General features: G+C 36.4%; 1 long non-coding RNA gene across 1 annotated transcript in view; it reads right to left on the bottom strand.

Annotated features, from left to right (window-relative positions):
• Window positions 1–15856, bottom strand: part of LOC132140058 (uncharacterized) — a 46773-nt gene extending 30917 nt beyond the window's left edge. The window contains exon 1 of the long non-coding RNA XR_009433706.1: window positions 15793–15856. This is a non-coding gene — a long non-coding RNA (uncharacterized LOC132140058). The remainder of the gene's footprint in view (window positions 1–15792) is intronic.
• Between the last annotated feature and the right edge of the window lie 2934 nt (window positions 15857–18790).

Below are 18790 nucleotides of genomic sequence, written 5' to 3'. Positions count from 1 at the left end.
AAGAGAGAACTGAAGATGAACACCGAGTCGAGCCAGATAACGAACAAAAGATTGACTTGTTCTTTTGTTGTTGAATTAATGCTTATTGGAGATGCGAAACATTTCAAATGATTCAGTTCAATATGGTGAACTGGTTCAAGAAGAACCGGTTAAATCGAATGATTCGTTCAGGAACCGGATATCACTACACTGCAGTGAACGTCCTCACAACAGACCCGGAAGAGAAGACAATGCTGTATAAAGTTGTAGTTTTTGCTATTTTTGGACCAAAATGTATTTTCGATGATTCAAAAAATTCTAACTGACCCTCTGATGTCACATGGACTACTTTGAAGATGTTTTTATTACCTTTCTGGGCATGGACAGTACATAGATTTTCAATGGAGGGACAGAAAGCTCTCGGACTAAATCTAAAATATCTTAATCTGTGTTCTGAAGATGAACGGAGGTCTTACGGGTTTGGAACGTCATGAGTCATTAATGACATAATTTTCCTTTTTGGGTGAACTAACCCTTTAAACTCATTCTTTCTTCTCTTTTCTCTTCCTGCAACTTGTATGAATGTGTGAATGTGTGTGCTCATTTGTTAGATTAGTTTATATGTCTTAGATATATCCAATAAAGTCTTATTTAGTCAAGTCAAGTCAAGTCTGCTTTATTGTCAATTCTTCCACATGTACAGCACATACAAACAGAGAATTGAAATTGCGTTACTCTCAGACACTCAGATAACTAACAGTTGAGCATAAAAATACAGATAGATACAGAAAATATAAAATACAACTATACAAATAAGGGCATGTAAAAAATATTTTTTAAATAAAGTTAAATAAAGCAGCACAAGGCACATGGGCAGATAGACTGCAAACCAGTGTAGTAGACAAACTATGCAGATAAAAAGATTTGTAGTGCAAAAGAGCTTATTCAGTCTGATTAAATAGGAAAAGAGGAAAATAGGAATAAATAGGAAAATTTTCTTTATTTAAAATGACAGAAGAGGTAGTTGAATGAGGTAGTGAGCAGACCAATGCTGCACAAAGTGTATGGTGCGGGTCACAGTTTGTTAGTGGGAGGGGAAAGTGGAAGGACCTGGGGGTTTGATATGGAAGGGGGGGGGGGTCAAAAGTTGGGAGGGGCTTCAGAGTTCAGTGGTGCTTGGGGCAGAGGGGAGGTGAAGCAAGGTCGGCAGGGAGTTCAGATTCCTGACAGCCTGATGAATGAAGATGTCGTTCAGTCTGCTGACCCTGGCCTGGAGACTCTGCAGTCTCCTCCCTGATGGCAGCAAACTGAAGAAGCTGTGTGACGGGTGGGTGAGATCACCTGCGATGCAGAGGGCTTTTATTAATATTGAAAAGTTTCTTGTGTTTTGTGCTTACAAGTTAATGTCTTAATCTGCCTATTTTGTTATTGTGCTAATTAATAGTGTTTTCACTATATTTAGGATTGTATTTAGGATTTGTATCCTCTGCAGAATTGATGTTCTATGGCTTGTTTAATCAATTGCTGGCTGACTCAGTGATTAGCCGTAAAACAGTGATTCTGTCCAAATTCCCTATAAAATCTTAAACGATTCCCTTTGAGCTAAATTTACCCGTTTTCCTTACAGCTCTCAAAGCTTTATCAGATATTTTACATGAGTTAAATGACTCAAGAGTTCATCCTTATGGGTAATTTAAATTGGGACTGGCTCTCAGGAACCTCAGATTGTTTTAACTAACTGTGTGATGCCTTAAACCTTCTGCAACTCATTAATGCACAAACAAGGCCAAATCCCTCAGGAACCTCAGATTGTTTTAAATAACTGTGTGATGCCTTAAACCTTGTGCAACTCATTAATGCACAAACAAGGCCAAATCCTAGATTACAACATAAATCTACCTTACTGCATCTATTTATAACGAATACTGCTCATAAATTTACTTCGAGTGGCATATTCTGTAATGAAATCAGTAATCATTGTGCAATTGCTTGTGTCAGGAATACAAAATTCCCTAAGGTAAAACCCTGTTTTATTTTTAAAATATATATTTTTTTTTATTTTGAGGAACAAGCTTTTTTTTGCATGATTTATACCATAGTGATCTTATAAGGGTAACTACAGGATGTTGAACTAGCATGGGAAAATTTTCAGTCAACTTTTCAGTCTCTAATAAACATGTTCCCATTAAGAAGTTCAGGATCAATGGCAGGGACAATCCCTGGTTTTCAGATAGTCTTTCAGAACTAATTATTACTAATTAATTTAATTTAATAATATATTCAGGTTGATGTAGATAAAATAAACAATAAAGTAGCTATGATCAACCAGTTAAATAAATACTTTATACATGCTGGGTCTGTATTTGACAGTTTAAATGCAAATACAGCTGTTCCATATTCAGTGATTACACCAGCTATTGGAAATCTGGATATGTTTGTTTTTAAACCTATTTCAGTGAATCAGGTTTATAAAGCATTGAAAGGCATTGATAACAAAACATCTGAAGGCCCAGATAACTTGGACCCTTATCTTTTAAATGTGGTAGTAGATGTTATTGCAGAGCCATTTACTCATATTTTGTCAATTTCTTTACCTAAAATTTGAAAAGCTGCTTATGTTCTCCCATTATTTAAAGGTGGTGATCCCTCAGACATGAACAACTATCGTCCGATCTCCAAACGCTCAATTTTGGCCAAGATCCTTGAATCTAATAATATCTTAAACTCTTTTCAGTCTGGTTTTAGAAATGGCCAGAGTACCGTTATTGCTGCTATGGTAGTATAAATGACATTATTGGTGCCCTGGATAAAAATAACAGCACTACACAGCCTTATTTGTGGACTTATCCTATGGCGTTATATTTTAGTCAAACGTTATGAGCGTGTAAGACGTGCCAATGAGCACATTATGTTATTTCACACGCGCAAAAATGAACCTTCAGCTGGCATGATAAAAGTACTCACGCACAAATTCAACAACCGAGAGGTGTACAGATAGCTACGAGCGATTATCTCGGTTGTTGAATTTGTGCGCGAGTACTTTTATCATGCCAGCTGAAGGTTAATTTTTGCGCGTGTGAAATAACAATGTGCTCGTGAGCATGTCTTACACCCTCATAACTTTTGACTAAAATATAACACCATATTATCCAAGGCGTTCAGTTCAGTGGATCATGAATTGCTGCTAAACAAACTTAGCAGTGTTGGTTTCGGACCAGGGACGTTGAATTGGTTTAGAAATGACTTGGTAGGTCGGACTCAGTGTGCTCATGTGGAGGATCTCAAAACCAGATATATCTAAAGGGGTTCCCCTGGGTTCCATTTTGGGACCTATATTGTTTTCTACTTATATCAATGATTTAGGTAAGGACATTGAAGCAAAAAAATAAAATAAAAATTTTATGCTGATGCTCCTATTATTTATACACTTGCTCCATCTATAACACAGGTGGTGAAAGAGCTTCAGAGTTCTTTTTTGACTCAGTGGATGGTTCTCTAGTGAGCTTAAAATTGATTTTATATTCTCAGAAAACAGCCTAATAGAAAACATCTTAATGAGCCTTGATTCAGTGTACCATGCTTCATTACGTTTTATTACAAATGCAAATTCCCGTACTCACCATTGAATTTTAAATGACATGGTGGTTTGGACATCACTTACTATACGCAGAAAACAGCACTTGTACAATTTTTATCTATAAAGCAATGTTTGGTAAATTTCCACCTTATCTCTGTACCCTTCTGTCTTCGTTCTGGCAGTTACCAGCTAGGCTCTTCCAAGTGTTTGCTTTTTAATGTACTTTTAGTTTGTACAAAACTGGGGAAAACTGCATTTTCGTATTATGCACCCTGGGCATGGAATAATTTGCAAATAGATTTAAAACTTGATACATTTGTGTCTATTGTTTAATTTAAAGGCATCATAAAGAGATTGGTAATTGAGGCTTGTGATTGTTTTGTTGAGAGGATATTATGTTTAAATATTGTTTAATTTGTTGTATTTTTTGCTGTATGGCTGCTACCTTGGCCAGGTCTGTCTTGTAAAATACATTTTAATCTCAATGAGACTTCCTGGTTAAATAAAGGTAAATACATTTATGTGTAGATTATATTGTTGATTTTCTATGAAAATCTGCTAAAAAACTATAACTACTAAAATATCATTGCATTTTAAAAACTATGATAATCTGATAAAAGAGTGAAGTAAACAAATATGTATAGTTTGAAAATTATTGATAGTTTTCATGCAGAAATTTTAAGTTATTTAATTTTAAGTAATGTAGCAGCCTACCTGTTGTCCATACCAAACAGCAGTGTGAACCATAAAGAGCTGGAGATGAAACATGAGATGTGATGTGGGAAGAAAACTCAAGGCAAATACAAACAAAATTTGTATTTATGAAGCTTTAATTTTGTCAATTTATGCAAAAAGTGTGAAAATTATCTTTAATGTAGGTAAAGGCTACATGCATGGGCGCCAGAACTATTTGCAGGTAAATGTCTGCTAGGGGTGCTCCCAGCCCCTACTTAAATCTGGTTGGCCACTACAATTTGTTGGCTGCGTCTTACAAGGGTCTTCGTTCCACCTCACTTTTATAGACACGCACTTGCAAACTTCCCTAAGTACTTCTCCTCGGGGGAATCCCCGCTGCCATTTTGAAGTGCGTTCCACTTGGTGAAGTGGATGAGGGAAGTCTATATGGACCTCAGATGTATGGACCTATGTAGTGTCCATGACGTTACCTGTAAGTTTCTGAAGAGCATTTTTTAAGCCCAAAGAGGGCGGAGCCAGATTTCGCCATCTTGGCGGCGCATAATTTCCGCATAATAGAAATTGGGCAAAGAGGCGGGGTGTGGTTATATAGACCAAAACCACTTTTTGTACCAACATGTAAACATATTTTTTTCTGCTGTAAAGTTGGCCATTTTAACATGTGGGGTCTATGGAACTGACTCCCTTTTGGAGCCAGTCTCTAGCGGCCAGTTGATGAATTGCAGTTTAAGTCACTTCCTTGTTGGTTTCAAGAGAGAGACCAGAAGTTTGCCGCTTTGATATAGACGGACCCTCGACCCCTTGATTTTGACTGAGGGAGCAACTCTGCTTCATATGCACACTTCACTTTTATCAGTTTTTTCTATTTTCATTATATTATATTAATAATAAAAAATTTAAAAATCTTGCTACGTGCACTACTTTAAGCTAACTGAGACTTGTTATAGAACTTGCATATCATTGCTCTTTTGTTGATTTTGATTCCTTCCATTGTCCTTATTTGTAAGTCGCTTTGGATAAAAGCTATCTGCAACTAGACGGATGTACTGTTACTTCCTCTACAGTCAGAAATCTGGGTGTTATATTGGACAGCAATTTGTCTTTTGAAAATCATATTTCCAATGTTACAAAAACTGCATTCTTCCATCTTAGAAACATTGCCAAGCTACGAAACATGTTATCTGTTTCTGATGCAGAAAAGCTAGTTCATGCTTTCATGACCTCTAGACTGGACTATTGTAATGCACTTCTAGGTGGTTGTCCTGCTTCGTCAATAAACAAGCTACAGGTGGTCCAAAATGCAGCAGCTAGAGTCCTTACCAGGTCAAGAAAATATGATCATATTACCCCAATTTTACAGTCTCTGCACTGGCTACCTATTAAGTTCCGTATCAGTTACAAATTATCATTACTTACCTATAAGGCCCTAAATGGTTTAGCTCCTGTGTACCTAACTAGCCTTCTACCACGCTACAATCCATCACGCACCCTAAGGTCACAAAACGCTGGACTTTTGGTAGTTCCTAGGATAGCAAAGTCCACTAAAGGAGGTAGAGCTTTTTCACATTTGGCTCCCAAACTCTGGAATAGCCTTCCTGATAATGTTCGGGGTTCAGACACACTCTCTCTGTTTAAATCTAGATTAAAAACACATCTCTTTCGCCAAGCATTCGAATAATGTATCTCTTAAATTGTGAGTGTAGTTGCATCTGCATTTTTATTCTTTAGCTTGGGTTAAACTAATTTTACTTTGTTGGATCAGCAGCTATGCTAATGATGTCTCTATTTTGTTTCTCTGTTTCTGCTGGGATTTACATCCCGTGGTAACTAGGATTTACACAAGCTCCAGTCTGGATCCAGAACACCTGAGAAGAGATGATGCTGACCCTCAGAGGACCACAGATGATCCTAACCTTGAATCAACAAACAGAACTAACAATTATTGCTACATATGTGACTGCATCATATAATAACTATTAATTAATAATATTGATAGTTCATCATCTAGCTGACCACGTCTTGTATTATTATTATTATTTTTCTTTTTCTAAAATCCTGTCAAACGTGCACAAACTACTAGCTACTACTAAATATTGTAGAAACATAATTTTCTGTAAAGTTGCTTTGTAACGATTTGTATTGTAAAAAGCGCTATACAAATAAACTTGAATTGAATTGAAAAGCATCTGCTGAATGACTAAATGTACACTCACTGGCCACTTTATTATAGGTTCACCTTGCTAGTACCATATTGGACCCCCTTTTGCCTTCAGAAATGTCTTAATTCTTTGTGGCATTGATTCAACAAGGTGTTGGAAACATTCCTCAGAGATTTTGGTCCTTATTGACATAATAGCATCACGCAAATGCTGCAGATTTGTTGGCTGCACATCCATGATGTGAACCTCTGATTCCTCCACATCCCAAAGCTGATCTATTGGATTGAGATCTGGTGACTGTGGAGGCCATTTGAGTAAAGTGACTTATTGTCATGTTCAAGGAACCAGTCTGAAATTATTTGAGCTTTGTGACATGGTGCATTATCCTGCTGGAAGTAGCCATCAGAAGAAGGGTACACTGTAGTCATAAAGAGATGGACATGGTCAGCAACAATACTCAGGTAGGCTGTGGAGTTAAAACAATGCTAAATTGGTACTAAGGCGCCCCAAAGTGTGCATAGAAAATATCCCCCACACTATTTCACCACCAGCAGCAGCCTGAATCCTTGAGACAAGTCGGGATGGATCCATGCTTTCATGTTCTTTATGCCAAATTCTGACTCTACCATCTGAATGTTGAAGCAGAAATCCAAACTCATCAGACCAGGCAACGTTTTTCCAATCTTCTATTGTCCAATTCTGTGTGAATTGTAGCCTCTGTTTCCTGTTCTTAGCTGACAGGAGCAGCACCCGGTGTGGTCTTCTGCTGCTGTACCTCATCTGTTTCAGGGTTCGAAGCGTGGGTTCAGAGATGGTATTCTGCATACCTTGGTTGTAACGAGTGGTTATTTGAGTTACTGTTGCCTTTCTATCATCTCTAATCAGTCTGCCCATTCTCCTCTGACCTCTGAGATCAACAAGGGATTTTTGTCCACACAACTGTCGCTCATTGGATATTTTCTCTTTTTCAGACCATTTTCTGTAAACCCTAGTTATGATTGTGTGTGAAAATCACAATAGATCAGCAGTTTTTGAAATACTGGTATTTTAAATACCAGCCCGTCTGGCACCAACAACCATCCCATGTTCAAAGACACTTAAATCACCTTTCTTCCTTATTCTGATGCTCGGTTTGAACTTCAGCAAATCATCTTCACCACATCTAGATGTCTAAATGCATTGAGTTGCTTCCATGTGATTGGACGATTAGCAATTTTTTTTACCAAGCAATTGAACAGGTGTATCTAATAAAGTGGCCAGTGAGTGTAAATAAATTATATATATATAAATAAAAAAAAAACACCTTACGTGTATACTGTACAGTGCTTGAAGTGGGCCGGTACACACCGGTATGCAGTACAGTCACTTCTATATTTTATCCTTTAGAGTACCTGCACTTTTTTGTGCATTTTGTGCACTTCTGACATGTTGACTGTAATGCATGGTAATTTTGTTATTACTCCTTACCTGTTGATGGCGCTCTGTGGCTAGAGATGTGTACTGTATAGAACCTGGTGAGGGGAATAAGAAGGTTGAGTAAAAACTGATAGTCACTTCAATCTGTGAATTATTGAAATACACGTTCAACAAACATTACAGACGGTAAAAGCATCAGGGTCTGGGTGATTATATCATCCCATATATGCAGTGGTGTATAAAGTACCTAAAAAAAAGTCATACTCAAGTAAAAGTACAGATATCTTACCAGAAAAATACTTTGGTAGAAGTTGAACTCAACATTTAGAATATTACTTGAGTAAATGTCTTAAAGTATTTGATATGTATTGTACTTAAGTACGAAAAGTATTTTTTAAATTTTAAACATACTTAAGTATTGAAAGTAAAAGTACAAGAAAATGCAAAATGGAAAGAAAGCAAATATATATATATATATGTTCATACACAGCTTGAGTAGCAAGATTGTGTTTAGTTTTAACTATAGTTTTTATAACTATAAGAATAAGAAGCACTTCGTCCGGTACTTAGTGTCTTTCATTCCAACATAAAACATTTCTGGATTCTGCATCTGAAATAGCATTTAGCCTACAGTTTAATGTATTTCATTGAGGACATGGATGAATTTAACCTGCAGTTACAGATGCATAAATAGGTTTAATGATTTGTTTTTAACATAAAATGTTGAATAATGATATTTGAAATAATTTAAAACATTGGAGAAAAAAAAATAGTCGAAATGTGAAAATAAAACCGCCAGTAGGTGACAGAAAGTGAATGTTAATGTTAATTGCGATTGAACTGATTAACTCAAACGGCTGATTCATTCAGAAACAAAGCATTTGACCGTGTTAATGAGTGAATCACTGAATCGTTTATTCAACCGATCCATTCATTAAGTAAACAACGTCCATTGCTTAGAGACGCAAAAGAGTTCTGTGATCTTTGTTTGCAACTACTTTCGTTGGCAAAATTGAGCAAAAACAAGCAATTTTAGGTTATGTCTAAAATGTAAGTCACTTATTGCTTTACTGAACTTGTATAAAATGATTATTAAATGTTTTCATGCATCTACAGAAAAACAGTATTCTTTGTGTGATAGATTAAGTTAACTAGGCCTACATTAAATTATATAAATATAAAAAGCATACAGAATAATTATTGCAGTCTTAAATTTAGAATGCCTGGAAGATTGAGTTTTAATAGACTAATAAATTAAAATGTTCGTGCATTAATAAGTTAATGTGCGTGTGTATGGTTCGCTGATATAGACTAATTGATAACATCAGATTGCACATCATTACAACAACACTTAGCATATAATTGCAGTCGATGCTGTATATTGCACAACCCAGACTCGACTTTAGTGGGAAACGTGCAAACAGCGCACACTTGTTTGCACATGAGCAAAGGCGTTTTTTGGAGTCTACCTTGCAAACGCCAGACCACAGAACACAGACCGTTTTCCTGCAGTCTCCGTTCTTCTGCGTTCTATTTTGTAGTCACGGGAAATGTATCGGAGTAAAAGTATAAATTTTAATTAGGGAATGTACTGTAGTGGAGTAAAAGTAAAAGTCGCCTGAAATATAAAAACTCAAGTAAAGTACAGATACTCTCAAAAAATACTTAAGTACTGTAACGAAGTATTTTTACTTCTTTACATTACAACACTCCATATATGATTAGAAATTACAATATATATAAATAACACTACACAGGCGGGATCACCTCTTATCTTGTGTGTGGGGCACGAGAGCATGTAAGTTGAGGGGCTGCAGAGTAGAATAACAATTAATTTTTGATTACTAATTTGAATCAGTACTTTATAACGAAAATAATATCTTAAAATGAAAAGAAGCAGGCTTTTGCGATCACGTCATTTTAAACCAGTAAACTCCTGGAAGTTGCAAGGATCCAGTAAACAAATTCAATCAGTAAGTTCACAATAGCGCTAAAGCAGAGAAATCTGATGACCAGCACTTCTTTTTTTTCCACTTCAAGCTCTGCCTTTATACATAAAGAATGTTGCATCAAACAAATGTGTAAAGGAAAAAAAATAAATAATAAACCAACTCGATAGCGTATTGTAAGTGATCAAAGGCTTAGGACATTTTAATTTAGGCCATTGCAAGGGTTCCGCCAGTAGGGGGCACTCATGCAACGTAATCAATGTAGTACATCCGAGTAAATGAGACGGAGGGAAGTTAGTGAGCGAAATGCATAAAAAATGGATTGAAACGCAGCCAAGGTGTTGTGGAAAGTAAAACTAACTAATAAAAAAATCCATGTATGTTGCATGCAATTTCCTATAGCCTCTATTAAATATTTGGGATATATATATTTATGGCGTTATTTTACTGACAAATGTCGAGAGCGCATTATTGTAGCACGAAAGCACATTAATACAATGCATGAGCACAAATCTCTCCGCTTGCGCGCAGATTTTCTTTGCTCTTGCACAAAACCTGACGCGCGCACTTAAAACTTGTCTCTCCTCTCACTCAAACTGTGTCCTCTCCTGTGCATGCTCAAATCTATCTGTGCTCATGGGCTCTAGATATTATTTTTGCACCTGAATGAAAAGTTGTCCAAGTTATGAACCAAATTAAGATTTCAAAGATGGATCTTTAATTTATTTACAATTTAATAGTATTAGAAATCAATCAGGTGTTTGGATGATTTGTAAATAACTGATAACTGATTTATTTAAATTTAATTTTCAAATTTTTCGTAACATTACTACATTATATTATATGGGTTTAATGCATTTACAGACAATGTAATTACATGTAACTATCACATAACTGTATATTCACTGTTTTAAAGAAGAGTGCCAATACATGTACAGCTAATATTAAGTGGATTTTCATGAAAAAAAAACTGAACTGAAAACAACACTAAATTAATTAATTAATTAAACTCCCAATAAATATCCAAACAGTGATGCTAGAGCATTTATTGTTATATGAATTTATCGCGAGAGGGCCCTCTCGTGGCTTTAGACGGTAATGTTTTCTCTTGGTTCTAAATAAATGTGACTTATAGTCCAGTGCGACTTATATATGGTTTTTTCCTCATCATGACGTATTTTTGGACTGATGCGACTTATACCCAGGTGCGACTTATAGTCCGAAAAATACGGTAATTGGACAAGTTAATAAATTACATTTGAGAAATCACCTTAATTATGTCTGATGGGGGGGGGGGGGTGCTTTTGAGGTTTAGTGCCCAGGGGCACCACACTGTCTTAATACGGCCCTGCAAGGGCGTAGATTTGGTTTGAACATTGGGGGGGTTGAACGTGTATGCTGCCCATTATTTTAAAAAAAAAAAAAACAATTTTTATGTGTATTGATATTGGATAATTTATTTGTTCCTATCTATCTATCTACCTATCTATCTATCTATCTATCTATCTATCTATCTATCTATCTATCTATCTATCTATCTATCTATCTATCTATCTGGCAACATGCTTTAACTGATTACAAATTCAACATATAGAAATATGAAAGAGACAACATTTAGACATTTATTTTAAGATTTTTACATTCCACCTTAATGCATTTTAATTTTTTTTCTAAAGGGAATCTAAAGGCATTAATGTATAGCCTAACTTTACAAAACTGCTGTTTTTCTATACTGTTTCCTATTTTATTTTATTGTATTGATTGAATGGCATCTTCTTTACATGATCACCTGCTCCTCCTCTCCCTCTGCTGACTTTTCTACCCTGCAGCTATATTTACCTCGAATCTGTTATAAAAACATGTTAAGAGATTATACACCTCATAACGTTATGAAATTTGTGTATAATCATCATTCATAAAATTCTAACATAGCAGAGATTATCAAAAGAAAGAAATTAAGTATTGAAACCGCCAGTAGGCGGCAGTGTTTCACTGTTTTAATGAGTTAGCCACTTAAATCGTTAATTCATCCAATTCGTTCAAAAGTCAGATTAATTTAGTAAGAAAACAAACACCGATGTGAATACTTTTGTCGTTGATAATTACACTATTGACACTATTGAAAAATATACTAGCAAAACAGACAGCTGCTTTGGTAACTTGTTATACTGATAGTTATAGCTAAATACATTGCAATGGATTAGCTAGCTAAAATATATGTGGTGTGTACTAACTATTACACAATATTCTCAAACCTCATTCTCAGTATGCTTTATTTTTTTTGCATCCCTCTCTGACCAGCAGTTAAATATAGTCCGCTGTGCAGCGCTTCTCTTCATTTTTGGCATTAACATTAACCGTGTGCTCTCCCATTCAACCCGTCGGGTTCGGTCAAAGATCTTCAGCTCTATTGTGTATATGTGAATCTCAGGACACGCCTTGCTCTCTGTAGTGTTGTGATGCATCATATTCACGTAGCAGCAGTGGTGATGAGAGAACACACTTGAGAAACAGTTTATAGAGGAGAAATCAATCTACATATAAAATATTGGTCACAAATTATTTGTCACTTTCTTAATAGTAAAAGTATAGGGCATCTACTGATAATTATATATAAATACATTATTTATTACCGATGCAAAAATGTTAGAAACTATGCATTGCGATACAAATGCCAACTTGTATCCGATGCAGAGTTTTTTAATCAATGCATTGCATCATTAACTTTTATGCCGATGCACCGATGCGAATCAGTAAATCTTACCATCCCTACTTTTCAAGACTTGTGAGGCACACTTGGCACTCTACTGGTTTGGTTTCATTTGTATTAAGTCTCATGCGCGTTATCTGCATGCAGAAGGGTTGAAGTACAGTCTTGCGCTACAGTACATTACCACACTGATCAAACTGCATTATTGCAGACCCTTACATTATGAGTGAGCGTTAGCATGTTATCGTTAAAAAAGCCAGGTTGCCAATTTTGGTTTTGATGACATGGGTGTCATTAATCACTCATCCCTATTTGAGGTTTTGAGGATCCAGAAAATCAAATGATCCAAGCAAATGCTTAATTCATTTATTTATTTATTATTTATTTCCTATTAATTTCCATACGGTGCTTCCATTATTACTGTAGGATACATAATATTACTTAAGGGTATAGATCATTTAACAGCCAGGGATTCCTTACTAACCAATTTAGAAAAAAAAAAAGTTCCACGTTTTTGTATGTTCTACAATGTGTGGCAAAACGTTTTAACTGTAACAGTATAAACTGCATAATAGCTTGTTTATCCACAGTTGTAAAGCAGTTCATAAGACTAATGTGTTTCAGATAGTATTCAGAGTCCTATCTGGTTTTGCTTCGTCATGGGGTGTAGATTGATTTGGAAAAAAATACATACAAAAAGTTAAATAAATGAAAGGCTCTGAATACTTTCTACATCCATTTTAAGTTAGGTGCAGGGCAAAGCATCTGACAAAGCAATTACGCATCCTTTTTTGCACCCCATAAATACATTTCTAGATCTGCATAGTTGGTATGACTGGATTAAGAAAGGCTACTTGCAATTTAAATACAATTATCTAGCAAACATACAGTTCTAAGATAAACACCATTCAATGTTAATAAATTAGGTATAGCAAACAATCATAAAACAATAAGAATTATATCTTGCCTTAATACTGAGGCGGAAATGAGGATCCCCTCTGCCAGTGGGTCTCAGTCGCTGTCTGTAAAACCAACTGAAATCAGCTTGTGGTGCACTTGGGCGTATTTAATTTCCATCACTTCGATTTTTCTTTCGGTTTGGGTTTTTGATGTCATCTCACTGACCCTGCAGTTTTTGCCTCTATAAAGCAAAGCATTGCGGATTATTTTACAGTGTATGCAGAAAACATAAAGAATATAAAAATCGTTTCCCTCAGCCTATATTTGTTTAACTTAATCTCAATAAAGTGCGTATCAGTAGGACGAGTTTATGTCTCTATTTGGCTTACTATATACGCACAAATTGACTTTGGCGTGTATATAATACCCACCAACCCCACACCTCTAAACCTAATCATGTATCAAAGTCAGTTTCTGCTATAAATAGCACGCCAAATAGAAACCAAAACCAGGCTCAAATTTTTCATACAAGCAACTATCGGTGTATTCTGACAAGAGACCTTTTTAAGCATGCAATTTACTTTTTCCTGTCTGTGTTACCTATCATTTTTTTGGCTATAAAATGCCTACACACCAAAAAATTGCAGGGTTTTGAGATGTAAAATATGGATTTGCAGTACCTGATCAGTTCGACATCATTATCCTTAACAACTCAAGTTATTCTTGATACCTTTTAGAAACATAACCTTCATGTAATGTAAAAAAGCCCATGTTCAGTTTGTGTTCTTTTATTGAATTGAATTGCATTGAAAGGGCGTGGCCTGTTTGGCGATTATGGAAGCATATGGGTATATTCAATTTGGAATGTAATATACAAAATGACAATGCAATATGTAAAATGGCAATGCATTTCTGTATTTACATTTACATTTTCCAATACATTTGTGCAACCGACGTATGGTGCAAAATGAAAATGAAAATTAAATTACATAATTTTCATTTGCCATTTCACACACTAGTTTTAATATGTAAAATGAATACTAATTTTAACGCTTTATAAGTTGCAAAATTAAAATGAAAATGTATTACAGAAATGATTAGATATATATAAAATGTTCAAGCAAAAACTGTGGCAAAATTATCATTTAAATGCTATTTTTCTTAAATGCATTAACACTCACAGTCAAGACACTTACGATTGCATATTCATTCAATGTCCCGCAATGAATGTAGCAAAATTCAATGTGCACATTGAAAATCCATTCCGAGCCGATCACGTCTCCGCCCCCTCCCGCCATGCTTGCAGGCGGGGCTTGCAGAAGGTCAGAGACTCAAATCTCAAGAAGAGGATTCAAGTGAGAGAACATGGACAAGACAGTTGGTCCGTGTACGTTTTGATCATTTCGGTTTATGGCTTCAATATTTCATTTGCACTTGTGGGTGGAGCTGAAACCCTGCTTTCATCTGATTGGTCGAATCGCTCCACCTTCAGCTCAGTCTTTTCATTCTTTCAGGCAGAATAAGAGTCAGTGCGAGTGAAGCACTGTAATGTCTGAAACCACCGCTCACTGTTAATAAGCATAATATTTGAATCAGATGTAGCTAGGCACATAATTCGTGCTGCTGAGACCTGCAAATTATTTCTAGGTTGTAGTATTGTATGAATATTGTCCCACTGATAAATACAGTGCAAATAGTTGATTGCTGATTGCTGTCCATGTCGTCCATCTTTAATAAGTGTTGATCCAGTACGGTAGGTGGCGCTGTCACAAAAAAACTAGGGTCCTAAAGCTGCGGTCCAAGAGTTGCGGTCCTGAAACTGCAGCCTCCGGTTGTGCAGGAATACCCTTCTCGCAATTTCTGTTGTGCTGTTATCGCACATTTATGCAGTTTTAAGACCAGCCTTCATCTGTATCCTTGAAATCCAAATCAAATTAAAATTATTCAATTTGTCTGTTTATTATTTTGCGTAGGCCTACACTCTTTATATGTATATTTTATTAGATATTTTGTGATTTGCTTTTATGGTAGCTAAATATGTACATGGTGTATTTGATTATTGATATTCAACATCTTAAAGAGTAAATTAGTACAATTTAGTACAACTGCCTCCTCTTCATTTCTCTCGTGGCGATTGGACATCAGATGTGGTAAGGTTGACACCGTAGTAGTAATTGGTGCAATACAGTTCCTTTCAGACATGTAACGTTAGATCAGCTGGTCATAAAAGAGCTCATCAGTTCATTGTCATCATGCAGTCCTCTGCTTAAAGCTACCTCTAAAGAAGATCTTTTTTGCCACTGCTTTCAAGCGCATGAAATATTACAGAGAGAATTTTGAGATTAATTCATCCTGTTGAAATAATTCTTCAGTCTGAAAAAATAGATCTTTCCAATATATACCCACCTTTAAGAAGGTAAAAGCACTGATACTGAGAGTGTTAAATATTTAAATTATTCGCTACAGTCAGGGCCGGTTCTAGACATTTGGAGGCCCTAGGCAAAATGTATGTTGGAGGCCCCCCTGCCACACCCTCCTGCCCTCCACCTTTTAGAATTCACGAGTTCACACTTACACATCAAATTAAATAGAGTAAAGATTATGCGTATTTGGCGAGCTGTCCGGGGGAGGGCTCCGGGCTCTGAATTTTGGCCCGAACCAAGAGTATTAACCCCTGTTTGTGATAGAAATAATCTAGAACTAGATTGCATTGTATTTTGGATTGTGTTGTTTACATCCAATAAGAGATTATTAAAATCAAAGTGAGGAGATGAGGTGGTGGAGGGATCCTGAAAAACTGTCAGTGAGCAGAGGTAAGTCTGCAGTATATACCTCTTATCTCGTTGATTGGGTTGATTAACTGAATGTTAAAGTTACCCTGCCAGTAACCGTAGCCGCTGCCAAGAGAAGCTTCTCAAAACTGAAGCTTGTAAAAAATTACCTGCGCTCCACAATGACTCAGGAACGGCTTAGTGGACTTGCTTTAATCAGCATTAACACAGAACTCGCACAGCAGATTTCTTATGAAGTAGTTATTGATGAGTTTGCTTCATAAAAAAGCAGAAGAGTGCCTCTGTAGGTGGCCATGGAATGAGAATAATAAGTGCTGGTCCAGATTACTTTTCAGATTTATTTATTTTTTTACTTTTTTTGGTGTGTTTAACTTAAAGTTATTAATATGTTTCAAGTGCTTTTTATTTAATGATGTTTTATTAACAAAGTTCGGGAGGAGCATGTTCAGATAATTAAAGTATGTGTATTATGATCGAGCAGTAAATGTAGGCTAAACATCTGCGTTTTAGAAGATATACAGAAAGTTGAGGTAGATGTTTTGAAACATAATAAACAATGCTCTAGTATAGAGCTATAGAACTATATAGTATATAATAATATAGAACTTCTTTACTTTTTCTTTAAGTATTTTGACAGTCAGCGCCTGACTAGGACTGGAAATCCTTGATTCAGAGGCGTAAGGAATCAAGATTTGATTCCACAAGTTGTAATCGATTCCATCGAGGAGAACCGACTCCTTTGTAAGATTCAGATCAACAGTTCATCATGGATTCGCCTCAGTGAAACCGTGACTGGAATTACGATTAATTTCCGTGAACAGATTCTTTCAGACGGTTCGTAACGGATCTATTTTCTAACAAAATTCTGCATTGTACGCTCAGATTCAAAGTGTCAGAAGCGAATTGTCCATCAACGGTGATCGCGCTCTTTTGAACTGAGAATAACCGTCAAATGATCTATCCCAAAACGACGCCGATCGTCAGGCTCAGTTTATTTATTTTTTTACAATACATTACAATCACTCCAAAATAGATGATACCTGCATGACGAGCTGCACTTTCTTTGCGTGCCTGCTTAGCCTCACGCTTAGCAGCCCCTGAAGGATGCGTTCGTTTCGGCGCCATCAGATCAATTTGTAGTAAAGTTGGATCTCATTCATAAAACCGGTATGTAATCTCTTCATTAAAAAATTCAGAGGGTGGGCGTGACTCAGGTTTAAACGGGGATATTAATTGGTTTTACTACAGGTGAATGACAATTGTTATATCCAATGGACAAACAGCCTAGTATTTTGCTGCTCTTGATTGGTGGACAAGCATATAGGGATGATTTAGAGGCCCCGCCTCCAAGCCCGAGGCCCTAGGCAACTGCCTTCTCCGCCTGTAGGTAGCGCCGGCCCTGACTACAGTCATAATAAATCAGTCAGAGCTTCACATCAGCACATCAAGGGCACTCGTCTAGAGAGAAAAGATGTTCACGTCAGGCCTGAATACATTTATATTTAGTGTTTAAACGAGTGTTTTTAACAGCGCTTTACCATTTTTAGGCAGGATGTATCCTATCGATCACAAGTGCAGTATGGAGTACCTCAAGGCTCAGTACTAGGGCCGCTACTCTTCACACTTTATATGTTACCCTTGGGAGATATCATCAGGAAACATGGTGTTAGCTTTCACTGTTATGCTGATGATACTCAGCTCTATATTTCTTCGCAGCCCGGTGAAACACACCAATTTGAAAAACTAATGGATTGCATAGTCGATATAAAAAACTGGATGACGAGTAATTTCGTACTGCTAAATTCTGAAAAAACAGAGGTGTTAATTATAGGACCTAAAAACTCTGCTTGTAATAACCTAGAACACTGTCTAAGACTTGATGGTTGCTCTGTCAATTCTTCGTCATCAGTTAGGAACCTAGGTGTGCTACTTGATCGCAATCTTTCCTTAGAAAGCCACGTTTCTAGTATTTGTAAAACTGCATTTTTCCATCTCAAAAATATATCTAAATTACGGCCTATGCTCTCAATGTCAAATGCAGAAACGTTAATCCATGCATTTATGACCTCAAGGTTAGATTATTGTAATGCTTTATTGGGTGGTTGTTCTGCACGCTTAGTAAACAAACTACAGCTAGTCCAAAATGCAGCAGCAAGAGTTCTTACTAGAACCAGGAAGTATGACCATATTAGCCCGGTCCTGTCAACACTGCACTGGCTCCCTATCAAGCATCGCATAGATTTTAAAATATTGCTTATTACTTATAAAGCCCTGAATGGTTTAGCACCTCAGTATTTGAATGAGCTCCTTTTACATTATAATCCTCTACGTCCGCTACGTTCTCAAAACTCAGGCAATTTGATAATACCTAGAATATCAAAATCAACTGCAGGCGGCAGATCCTTTTCCTATTTGGCGCCCAAACTCTGGAATAACCTACCTAACATTGTTCGGGAGGCAGACACACTCTTGCAGTTTAAATCTAGATTAAAGACCCATCTCTTTAACCTGGCATACACATAACATACTAATATGCTTTTATTATCCAAATCCGTTAAAGGATTTTTAGGCTGCATTAATTAGGTAAACCGGAACCGGAAACACTTCCCATA

Source organism: Carassius carassius, chromosome 4, assembly GCF_963082965.1.
Source record: "Carassius carassius chromosome 4, fCarCar2.1, whole genome shotgun sequence".
NCBI lineage: Eukaryota > Metazoa > Chordata > Actinopteri > Cypriniformes > Cyprinidae > Carassius > Carassius carassius.
This window is presented reverse-complemented; position numbering and strand designations above follow the sequence as displayed.